The sequence below is a fragment of the Hypanus sabinus genome, unplaced genomic scaffold (assembly GCF_030144855.1).
Source record: "Hypanus sabinus isolate sHypSab1 unplaced genomic scaffold, sHypSab1.hap1 scaffold_88, whole genome shotgun sequence".
Taxonomy (NCBI): domain Eukaryota; kingdom Metazoa; phylum Chordata; class Chondrichthyes; order Myliobatiformes; family Dasyatidae; genus Hypanus; species Hypanus sabinus.
In genome coordinates this window covers 183,933-195,954 of record NW_026781732.1, presented here as the reverse complement: position 1 = coordinate 195,954, position 12,022 = coordinate 183,933, and the positions used below count along the sequence as shown (strand labels likewise).

Genomic DNA, 12,022 nt, shown 5'->3' with positions numbered 1-12,022 from the left:
ATCTGTATTTGCCAACAAGCAGCTTTTATTATTTCAACTATAAAGCACATAGGTTCACAAGCCATCTTCACTCCATGACACTCCATGAACAGTCAATGAGGAGAAAAGGTATTACCCGGGAAAAGAGGCAACTGTGGCCAGAGAGACGGGAGGGAAGGACTGGGGATGTCTAGATGTATTTCTGTTGAACCACTGTAGCTGCAATCTGAAGCCCCTGATTTCCCTTTACGAAACGTACTGTTGATCTGTCTAAATTACTCAGCAGTTTATCAAGTTGCTGAAGGACCAGATGGACTTGACTCTCGGGAATGCAGGTGAGGCACCTTTCAGCGATCAGCGAAGGTCAGCCATTACCATTGCCGGAAAAGAGGTCGGTTCGGAAGACTTCAAGCCTGACTAAATCGCCGGGCTAAGAAGCATCCTCTACCCAGCATCTTCTTAGCCAAAGGCCACCGACTTGAAAACAAGATGCATTACATAAGCACAACGTTGCAGTTTCGGAGGGAGATGTCTGTCCTCTCTGTTTCATGGAGACGGAAGGCTTCTCAGTCCACCGTTCGGAGAAGATAAGACGGTATTGTGGTGCTGGGTGGGGGGGGGGGGGAGGGTGGAACGGCTGTGTTGTTTCATGACTAACTCTACATGCTCTCTGTACATAGCGGTCTTGCCGCACCCTTGTTCCCCCAATCACAACATCCAATGATTGAGTTCTGTCGGTGCTGCTTACCGAGAGGTTCTCTTCATTGATCCGGACGGCACTTCACATACCGCCAGAGCAGATGTTAAGCAAGCAAACCATGTACTGAGTGCCGCGATCGGCAAACAAAGAACTGCCTACCCTGAGGACTTTCAAATCATTGCGGGGGTTTCTATCAGGCTTATTTAATGAAATCTAGGCTCATTTGTCACCAGCACGTCATCCTCAGTACCAAGGGCTCCGGCACACTCGACCACTGTTAGAGCACGATCAGGAAAGCCTACCATTCCACCCCCGGACCATATTTCGGGCATTCTGAACATCTGGTTTTCTTTCTCCTACCTCCATCCAGGCGGAGGGTGAGGAACAAGACACAAGATGTATCGGCAACAACGTCGCGGGAATCGGAGGGCCGACTACTGAGTTGGTTTGAGGCGATAGACAGAAACAAAAATGACCCAGGGTTCATAAGAGAATCTGAATGTCACCATCTTTATAAAGACACTGGAGAGCGAGTGTTTCCCACCGATTCATTCAGAGTCCAGAGTGTTTCTTAACCTGAAGCAATGGGTGAGCACGCGGTCTGCAAAATGCTGAGCAGTAGATTCGTGACAATATTTATCACATTTATTCATTATTATTCATCTATAGGTTTCATTTCATATTTTGCTGGTTTGGTCGTTGCCTGCTGCTTTAGTCAGAACTTTATCATCTTCATTGGTGGTCTAGTGGTTAGGATTCGGCGCTCTCACTGCCGCAGCCCGGGTTCGATTCCCGGTCAGGGAATTAAGATATTGCCTGCTGTAATTTAATGTGTTTATTTTAAATTATTTTGTGTATTAACTTGCTTCCACAACAACCCGATTCCTGTCTGTGCTTAACCTGCATCCGTCTGATTCAGCACCATAAAATCACAAAATATATGAGCAGAACATGACATTGAGAAAAATATCGCAGGTGCAGTCTCAATAAAGCTGGAAATAACTGCGAGGTCTTGCTGGCAATAACTTGCAATCGATACAATGTAGATTTGATCTTCTTCACTCCTCACTGCACCTCAATCCACTCAGAGACGCTGTCTCTCTGTAGAAGAGGGTGACCATACATTTCCCATATTGGACTCTGGTCCTACTCACTCAGTTTGCCGACATCATCTTGACTCATTTGCCCGGGGCATCACTGCTCAAATCTCAGTGAGTATTGTCAGGTCCAGCCGGGTTTATTGCCGTGTGCACAGGGACAGGTGCAATTAAACACTTGCAGCATCATTGCAGGCTCGAAAAGACAGACAGTACGCAACGCATATATTGTACAATTCTGCGTCATTAACAAAAGATAGATATAAATCTTCTGCCAGTTTCAGGCTTGGAAATGATTCCTCAGGCAAACTGATGATATAGATTGCGAACTATTATATCCACGGGACAGCATCCAGGCCCAAGAAAGGCTGTTTATTCCTTTTCTTTAAACAGACAGACAACAGAAAGAAGGGAAGTGTCTAGTCCTTTTCAGCCAGCCCCGGCATTCAATAAGATCAGGCTGGCCCAGACTTTTTCTCAAAGCTCCCCCCCCCATACAGCAGTTGCCAGTCAAAAGTCGGCCGGTCACCTCCACCAAATCTTCTACCGTCTCCCCAGGTGAGAGGCGATAAACCTCTGTCGCCCGCCTTTATTTCGACGCCCTGACAGCGCCCCCAGCTTCGATCAGAAGCATAGTGATATTAATGTTATATAATGGGACATTGTACTGAGTTTTGGATTTTGGGAGGCAGAAGCAGTCAGAGTCTGCGTGAGGGAACAACTCTTGGGTGAAACCCTTTCCGCAACTGGATAACACGTTGGATTGACATCTGCATACACGAATGGGAGCTAGGTAGGTTGCACGTCATTTGACGAGATTTGTTGATATCGGACAATTACACCGCTCAGTGACAATTGGCGAGGGTGATTTTGACGGAAGGTCAGCGAACCGATTTGTCTATGGCAATAGGCGGGGTCGCTCACTGGACAAAAGAGCAATGGGGAGTCTGTACAATGAGGGATATGAAACCGGCGAAAGCTTTTCACGTTCAGAGACCGTGCTGCCCACTTCAGTGAAAGGATGAAGTCCACTTCTTTACACTGACGCTGAAATATCCGTTCTCTGCATTTGATTCTTTTAGTTTTACAAGTCGGTAAAGCTGCAAACTACAAAGCGTTTATGCTGCCCAGAGGGGGAATGGTCAGAGTCGTAATAGAAATGAAAGTTGCACAATGAGTGTAAAAATCTCTAAATCTGCCGGCTGGTACGTAGTTGTCAACTGAACACAGACAGCAGCCAGGGTGTTAAATTTTTGTTGGCAGTGAGGTTTCTAATCCCTGGCGCTGCAGTTTGAGCGCTGCAAACAGGATTCGAACCTGCGCGGAAAATCCCCATTGGATTTCAAGTCCAACGCCTTAACCAATCGGCCATCGCAACTCCATCAACGTTCATTGCACCCACCGTAGTACTAGAACTGAAGTGATGGTTGTACTTGATTTATTTTCGGTAACGGAAAACGTGATTCATCATTCCAATACAAATAGTATAATTCGACAGCTTTGGAATTTGTTTCAACACAGTTACGTCAGAACGCGAATGTGGAGCGATAACACTGCCGTCAGTATCGTAAATGAAGGAGATTTCCATTGTTGGGGATAAAGGTCAGGATCAGAATCAGGTTTATAATGACGGACATATGTCAGCATTACATTGCTGCTTATATATTCTACCCCTCCGGAACCGAATGTTAAAATTGCATTTGCCTTCCTTTACAGCTGACTAAGCCTGGAAGTAAACATTTAGGGAATATTGCACAAGGTCTCAGCACCTCTGATTTCAGAAAACCTTCCCCATTTAGAGACTTTTTATCCTTTCTTCCAAAGTGCACCATGCTGTATTTGACAAATCTCCTCCCTTTCTCTTCAACTGTCTTTGATCTTCAATCTGCTTGGAATCTTTTGAGTTATCTAACACGTTCAAGTCAGGCTACGTTTCTTTAAATGTCCATTCTTCAGCCTAACTTTCTTTCAGAGTGGAGTGACAGACATAATTCTCCAGTCATCAGGATCTATTCTCGAATATCAAGTCAAGTCACGTTTATTGTCATTTCGACCATAACTGCTGGTACAGTACATAGTAAAAATAAGACTACTTTTTCAGGGCCATGGTGTGACATAACACAGTACAAAAAACTAGAGTAAAGTACGTAAAAAGCAACACAGAATAAAACTACACTAGACTACAGACCTACACAGGACTGCATGAAGTTCACAAAACAGTACAGGCATTACAATAAATAAGAAACAAGGCAATAGAGCAGTAAGGTGTCAGTCCAGGCTCTGGGTATTGAGGAGTCTGATAGCTAGGGGGGAAGAAACTGTTACATAGTCTGGTCGTGAGAGCCCGAATGCTCCGGTACCTTTTTCCCCGACGGCAGGAGGGAGAAAGGTTTGTAGGAGCGGTGCTTGTGGTCCTTCATAATGCTGTTTCCTTTGTGGATGCAGCGTGTAGTGTAAATGTCCGTAATGGCGGGAAGAGCTACACCGATAATCTTCTCAGCTGACCTCACTATCCGCTGCAGGGCCTTGCAATCATTATTGGTTCAGTTTCCGAACCAGGTAGTGATGCAGCTGCTCAGGAAGCTCTCAATACAACCCCTGTAGAATGTGATGAGGATCGGGGTGTGGTAAATGGACTTTCCTCAGCCTTCGCAGAACGTAGAGACGCTGCTGGGCTTTCTTTGCTATTGAGCTGTTGTATGTAAATAATGATACGTGAAGGAGTGCCTACAGAATCTCTCCAGTTACCACTTTCAGGACCATGGGGTGTAGTCCAACTGGTCCCGATGACATCTAACTTCTGTCCTTTCAGCTTCACGGGCACCTTCTCCAGGTGATAACATCCACTCTCACTGATGCCCTCTGACACGTGTTTCTCGCTGCCTGCCATTATGCTGGCGTCTTCCACAGAGCAGCCTGGCGAAAAATATTCATTCAGTCCGTCCCTTTTCTTTTCCTCCCATTACTGCTTCTTCCGCGTCATTTTCCAGCTTTCTGATACCCACACTCGCATCCCTTTTAATATTCATATGTCTGAACAGAGGTATTTTCTCCAGTATTGGCCAGTTTTGAAAGCGTCCCAAACCTCCGGCTTCCCTCTAATGCTTGCTACATTATAAACCCTCACTTTTGGCTTTATGCTGTCTTTACTTTCTGGTATCAGCCATGGTTGCCTCATCCGCCCTTTCCAATATTTATTCTTATTTAGGATGCACCTTTCCCATTAACCCGTAAAACACCAACCATTGTGGATTTTCTCTCAACCATGCTAGTGCCCCTTTCCAATCCACCTGGCCCGCTCCAGACTTGGGTCGCCGTTCTTTTCTGCGAGTAACAGGGTCGAGGACTATTATCGTCCCTGTTTTCATTTCTGCGAGTGACGGGTTCGAAGACAGTTATGGTCCCTGAGTTTATTCTGCGAGAGTGTCTGATCATAAGACCCTGGGGCATATTCTGACCGGCAACCGATTGAACTCCTGCCAGTCCCGTTGGCCATTGCTCTTTGGGCGGTTCAAGTTTACCCTCACGTATCGTCCAGGATCCAAGATCGGGAAGCCGGACGCGCAATCCCGTCAGCATGACTCCAAGGATGACACCTCCATTCCCGAGACGATCCTCCCACCATCCTGGGTGAGGCCACCCTCACTTGGGAGATCGAGGCTAAGGTAAAGGAAGCCTAGCGGGACGACCCCGACCATGGGAATGCACCCGGCGATGGCCTGTCCTTGCCGGTCTCCATCGGGTCTCAGGTTCTCCAATGGGGGCACACATCCCGGTTCACCTGCCACCCCGGGAGTGATCGGACCCTGTTAACGGATCCGGCGATCGCCTGTACGTGCCGGTCTCCGTCAGGCCTCAGGTTCTCCAATGGGGGCACACATACCGGTTCACCTGACACCCCGGGAGTGATCGGATCCTGGCTCACCTGAGGAAGCTCTTTTGGGTGCCGTCCACGGAGGGGGCACCCGTTTTTATGTCTCGGCTTGTTCCGTCTGAGCCCGGGGAAAGTTCTCTCATCGACCACCCGCGGGTCTTCTTCGTCTTCTACCTGTTCCTGGTCGTCCCCTGTCACACATCGCCCTAGACCTCTTCACCGGTCGACCCCCCTCCAAAGGAAACACAGCTGTCTTCATTGTGGTAGACCGATTCTACAAGGAGGTGCGCTTTGTGGCCCTCCCTGAACTCCCTTCCTCTAAAGAAACCGCAGATCTTCTCGTCTTCCGCCTCCACGAATCCCGGCGGACATCGTCTCCGATCGAGGTGCCCAGTTCATCTCGCAGCTATGGAAGGCCTTCTGTCAGGCCTTAGGTGCATCGGCCAGCCTGTCATCCGGCTTCCACCCCCAGTCGAACGGGCAGACGGAACGGATCAACCAAGATCTGGAGCCATCACCTCCCGTGGGTTGAGTACGCCCACAACTCTCTGGTGAGCTCTGCCATTGGGAGGTTTCCGTTCCAGTGATCCCTTGGGTACCAAGCCCCGATGTTCCCTGCGCAAGAAGAACAGATTGCGGTACCGTCGTTTCGGGACCATATTGATCTGTGCCGTAAGTTTTGGGAGAAAACACGCGCGGCCCTACTCAGATCAACAAATCAACATAAGAAAACAGCCAACCGACACCGGACTCCGGCACCGGAGCTTTCAACCTGGGCAGATGGTGTGGCTTTCCTGCAAGGGCATCCCGCTCAAAAGAGAACATAGGAAATTCGCCCCCCGCTTCCTGGGACCATTCAAGGCTGAAAAGGTTATCAATCCCACAGCGGTCCGCCTGAAATTGCAAGGTCCATGCGCATTCACCCAACTTTTCATGTGTCTTAGTGAAAACCAGTCTCCGTCAGCCCCATGTGTCCCCCGGCTGAGACTCCTCCACCTGTCCGTCTCATCGACAACAATCCGGCATACACTGAACGACGACTACTGATGTGCGCCGTCCGGCAGGTGTCTCCAATACCTGGTGGACTTGGAAAGGTACGGTCCTGTAGAGAGCTCCTGGTTCCCCCGCTCCTTTCCCCGAGACACTTCCCTCATCCAGGACTTTAATCGGAACCATCCAGACAGGCCTGGAGGATCGCCGGGAGGCTCCTGTTGGCGGGGGGTGGGGGTGGTGGGTTTCTGTCTAGATCTCTTCTGGCAATCGCCTTCCTGGCTATGTTCCTCAGGAGTTGTGGCTCAATCACCTCGTTTAGTTCCCAATCATTCCCAGGTTCCAATAACTACGAACACCTGCTTTCCATCAGCAAATGCAGGGTAAAAATCCCGTGACCACAACAAGGAGCTGCCAGTTCGATGGTTGACTCGTGTTTGAGTAACCTCACCCCATGGTTCTTAGGACGATCAGTTCTAAGTCGAGCATCGTTTCTGAATTCTGTACTGAAACCAAGACCCCGGGTAAACACTGCCTTGTCACCCATTCCACGCCCGTGTTCAGCCCTTAGGTTCGTTCCACAGCCACGTCTTTGTAACACTCTACCTATACCCATATTCTAGGGAATAAAGTCCTAAACTATTTAATACGTGTTACTGAAAACGGGAAGTAACAGTGGGCAATGTTTTGTTCTTATTGCTGTACTTCAGAGCAGGGCGGGGAGGGGGTGCCTCGGGTCATTGCTCAAGAGCGCAAAGCACTGAGCGCTTTGCACGGTTTCTGTGGTGTAGTGGTTATCACATTCGCTTCACACGCGAAAGGTCCCCAGTTCAATCCTGGGCAGAAACATTGTTTGGGTTTCAGTGCTTCAAATGAACTTGAGACTCAACTTTTCAGTTTGTGTTCAAGTTTACTGTCATGGGCATCCAGGTGTAAATATAATGAACATTTGCTTTTCTAGCAGTAGCGCATTGTATTTCAAACCTGCCAAAGGTAACTTAAAGAAAGAAAAATTAATAGAAATTATATATAATTTCCAGGAGAATATAAACGGATTTAAACCTAAGGAGGTTCGTGGATAACGTACACTGCGTAACGGGAGAATTAGCCTTCAAAGCTATTGTCATGTATTGTCGTATGAGGATGCATTGAGGTTTCAACGGAGCTCACATCTCAAATGTTGTCATTGAGACTAACATCAGGAAGAATAACCGTGTGCTGCAAAATTTTAAACCTACTTTAACATGTTAAATTGCTTTCTTTTTCCTCCCCCCTGTATTCCACCCCTTCCTAGTCCCACCATACAGACTCTCTGTTCAAATTCTCCGCCACGGTCTTCTAGGTTCCACCTTTTCCGTCTGCCTCTCCTCTCTCTCTCTCTCTCTCTCTCTCTCTCTCTCTCTCTCTCTCTCTCTCTCTCACCCACCCACACACACACACGCATTCAATCTCTCTGTTTTTCTTTGTTTACTCTGTCGCGAGCAGCACCACAACCACCCCACGTCAGCCGCGCAAATATTTGTGCTTCTTACCGTTTAAGCCGCGGTAAAAACAGTTGGTAACATCAACACCCAAATTATTCAGGACTCGAATCTGCGAGCGCCTGGTATTTACGGCATTATATTAATCTTCGGTTACCTTCTCGCGTTTATCAATACCGCAGAGATTTGGATTCTAATATAAACTTCGCGATGATTTTCCTGTTACTCCTCTAATTTTACCCCACTTTCTTGTGCCGATAACATCATTCATGGAGAAGTAACAATGTAAAAACAAGGCCGTGCCGGAAGTATTCAGACTGCCTACTCTGATTAACATGCACCGGGAACATCTCTACTATCCATGTACCTATCCGAAATTTTCAAACGTTGAGATCGAGCATGTATACACCACTTGTGCCGGCAGCTCATTCCACACCCTCGCGATCCTCTGAGTGAAGAACATCCCCCACTTCTTCCCCCTTGAACTTCTTATCTTTCAAATTTACCCCATCACATCTGTTTATAGTTCCCACGAACCATAGTGGAGAAAACTTTTTTTTGTATTTGCCGCATCTGTGCCCTCATGATTTTCAATACCTCTGCCAAATCTCCTCTCCAACTTCTACTTTGCAAAGAATGCAGTCCTAACCGATTGAAACTTTCCTTATAATCAATAATTCCATGCGAGTCAATATCTTTGTGAAATGTTGTTGTACTCATTGAACCTCGTGTATACCTTTCCTGTAGAAAAGTAACCGAATCTGCGCACGATACTCAAATTAGGCCTCACCAAATCTTATATAACGTCACCCCTGAGACCGTTTTGTCCAGCAACCAACCTATTAACCCTGGCCAACCTATTAACCAACCTATTAACCCTGGCCTAACCACTGGGACATTTAGAATTATCAATGAACCTAATAAGAGGTAAGTCTTTTTATTGTGAGAGAAAATCAGAGACTCCCGAGGATCCCGTGCCGAATAGGAAGGAACATATAATTTTCCTCACGGAGGAAGCCGGAATTAAACTCCGACGTCCCGAATTTTACTATCGTTATGCGAAGCGAACTGCCTCTGTACCCTTGCCTCGATATATCATGAGTCCACGTCGCCCATCTCTAGTCACTAGTCATAAGATTGTCTCTCATTCGCCGGTTTAGTCTCTTTTTTCCGATTAGGACTGTACCAGCCCTGATGAATCACACTGTTCTCCAGCCTTGTTTTGCATTGGCTTCCCTTTTCCATTCCCTTCAGCATGTCTGGTGCGGTGTTTTGTATCAATAGTTTCATGCGCGCTGATCTCGGAACTGGGTCAAGGGAAACGAGAATCCCAAACGGGGAAGGATAAATAAGTAAATGCAGAACACATTTCAGAATATTTAACAAAATGGTTCAAGGGGTTCCGGTTAAATATCAGAGAATGTCTACAGTATACAATCGGAAAATCTTACTGTCCGTTGACATCCACGAAAAACAGACGAGGGCACCGAGGAATGAGAGACATAAATTACCTCTGAAATTTCCTCCTACAAACCTCAATGCATGCACACTGGTGATAGTCATTTCAAACCTGTCGGACTGATACTGACTCTCTGGTCTAACTATGACTCTGAATCTCATAAATCTATAAATCCACTCGGTTATACAAAAAAACGAAACCTAATTTTGTCCAAAATCGCCGAAAGCGCATGTTTTTAATGCAGGCATCATCTGGAAAACATCACCGGCGCCGTTATCAGACTCCTGACTGAAATACAGAGGCCAGACCTCAATGCAAAATTCCACATGTAGCCTAATGATAATTTTATAATGAATCGTCAGAAATTTGTCGATTCCCTAATAGTCGATTCATCGACTGATAAATGCAATCATCCCACAGCGCCTTCTCTACCACCCTACCAACATGTGCAGCCGTTTTCAATGCGGTGTGAACTTGGATCCCGAGAACCGTCTGCTCATGAATATTGTTGTAAATCTCAATACTACGAGCAAACTGTTTATTTAGATGTAATGGCCTAAGGTACAAAAAAACACAACAGGACGCCCAATCATTAGCAGGATGTAGAGATAGATGTATATAGGGAGGTAAGGGGAGGATACATTAAAAATAATAGGGTGTAATACTTGATGAATTTAATCTCCGAAATACTGCGCGGGACTGCCCAAGCGTCAACAACTTCGATTGGCTGAAGTGCGTTCATTGCTCCCAGGAATGCTTTGTGAGTTTAAATAAAAATGATACTAAAAGTCAAATGGATGAATTCGATCACCGTTGAAGGAATGAGTTTGTTCGATTGGCTGATGTGTTAGCGTGGAAGTTGCTTGGGACCGATGGCCATCACTCTCCTGGTTTACAGTTGTTTAGACAGAACAGATAGAACTGACTGCAGACATTGAAGTCTAAGACCTTAAATGCGCGGACCATAGTTTAGGTGGCATGGGGTAGGAAATCGCAAATGACGCCGGAAAAGTGTGCAGCCTTTAGGAAAACAGTGGAAGTATGTTCGTGTTCGAGTCAAGGGCAGTGACGACAAAATTAGGGCAGTTCATTTGGCAATGGTCATGGAAGAAATAAAGATATGTCCAGAAGTCCAGATGGATCAAAATAGGTCCTTGTGACGTAAAAGGGTCATGGCAGCACTTTAGCAGATCCATGAATATTCCTTTTTTTAAAATTATAAAAGAGAACCGTGAAATACTGCCTTTAAAATACTGTACAAAATTCTTGAGCATATGCACATAGGGTGCCACCGACTTTTGCACCGTACTGTAGTAATTTTATATTCGCACTGTACTGCTGCCGAAAATAAATCATGGCATATGTGTGTGATGATAAACCTGTTTCATACGTTGATTTCAATTGTAGTCTGAGAGTGGGGAGGGGGGCAGGGTGAGAGGGGATTCCAGGGAAAAGCGGATGGGCGTGGGGAAGGAGCGGAAGCACCGGACTGATATTCTGTAATAAACAATAAAGAAATTGTTTGGAATCAATTCTCCTTGCCGGGTATTTCAGGGATTTGTGTGCCCTGGTATAACATTCCTGCCATCTATCCCACAAACCTCCCGTGGAGGTCCATCCTTGTCCAATCCTTATCAGAACCTAATGTATTGAAAGTGCGGGAGACAGCTAATGTTGTGTCCTTATATAAGGGAAGCAAGATACAAGCCAGGGAACGACTGGTTGGACAGCTTTACAGCAGTAGAGAGTCGGCGAATGGATGGGGTTCGGACTGGCAGGATTTACCTGCAGAGAGAAGTAGTATCGCTGACATGCAGTGAGCTTGACAGAGTGAGCAAAGTGCAGGTGGAATTCAGTGTATGGAGGTGTGAGGGATACACTTCGGAACGAAAGGTTAATGTGTCGAAACGTTTCTAACTGAAGAAAATTCAGAAGTGATAAATACATAAGGAATTTTGGATGTTTGTTCTAGATTCCCTGAAGGCTAATTTACAGGGTATTTCGGAGTTATGAAGGCAAATGCAATGCGGGAACTCATTTCCAGAGGACTCGAATTTGCTGCCTCGGAAGGTGTGGAGAACAAGTCACTGAGTCTAGTGAAGAAAAGGGTTTAAATATTTTGATTGGAGAGGGTGCTAATGGCTTATGGGAGGAAGGAGATCGAGGTTGAGGAACAGATCACCCACTAAAGGATAGGTGAAATAATTCGATGGAACGAATGGTCTACTTCTATTCCGATATCCTGTGGATTAATTGTTTTATCCCATGTCAATAGATTGTCTGAATCAACCATCGGGCCTTCACACACAGCCTTACCAAATTGCCTATCGGTGGCTTCTGCTACATTGCGGTCATTACACCTCTTTGTTATTGATTAAAATACACCCAGGGAAACAAAGAAGACAGGTTCCTTCCTCATAAATTCAGGCAATAACCTTTAGA

At 46.3% G+C, this 12,022-nt stretch overlaps 1 protein-coding gene and 1 non-coding gene across 2 annotated transcripts in view; one reads left to right on the top strand and one right to left on the bottom strand.

The window, feature by feature from the left end:
• Window positions 1-12,022, bottom strand: part of LOC132390375 (zinc finger protein 239-like) — a 445,145-nt gene that overhangs the window by 336,320 nt on the left and 96,803 nt on the right. The window lies entirely within an intron of this gene.
• On the top strand, window positions 7,417-7,489 carry trnav-cac (transfer RNA valine (anticodon CAC)). The gene has a single exon. It is a non-coding gene; the product is annotated as a tRNA-Val (tRNA).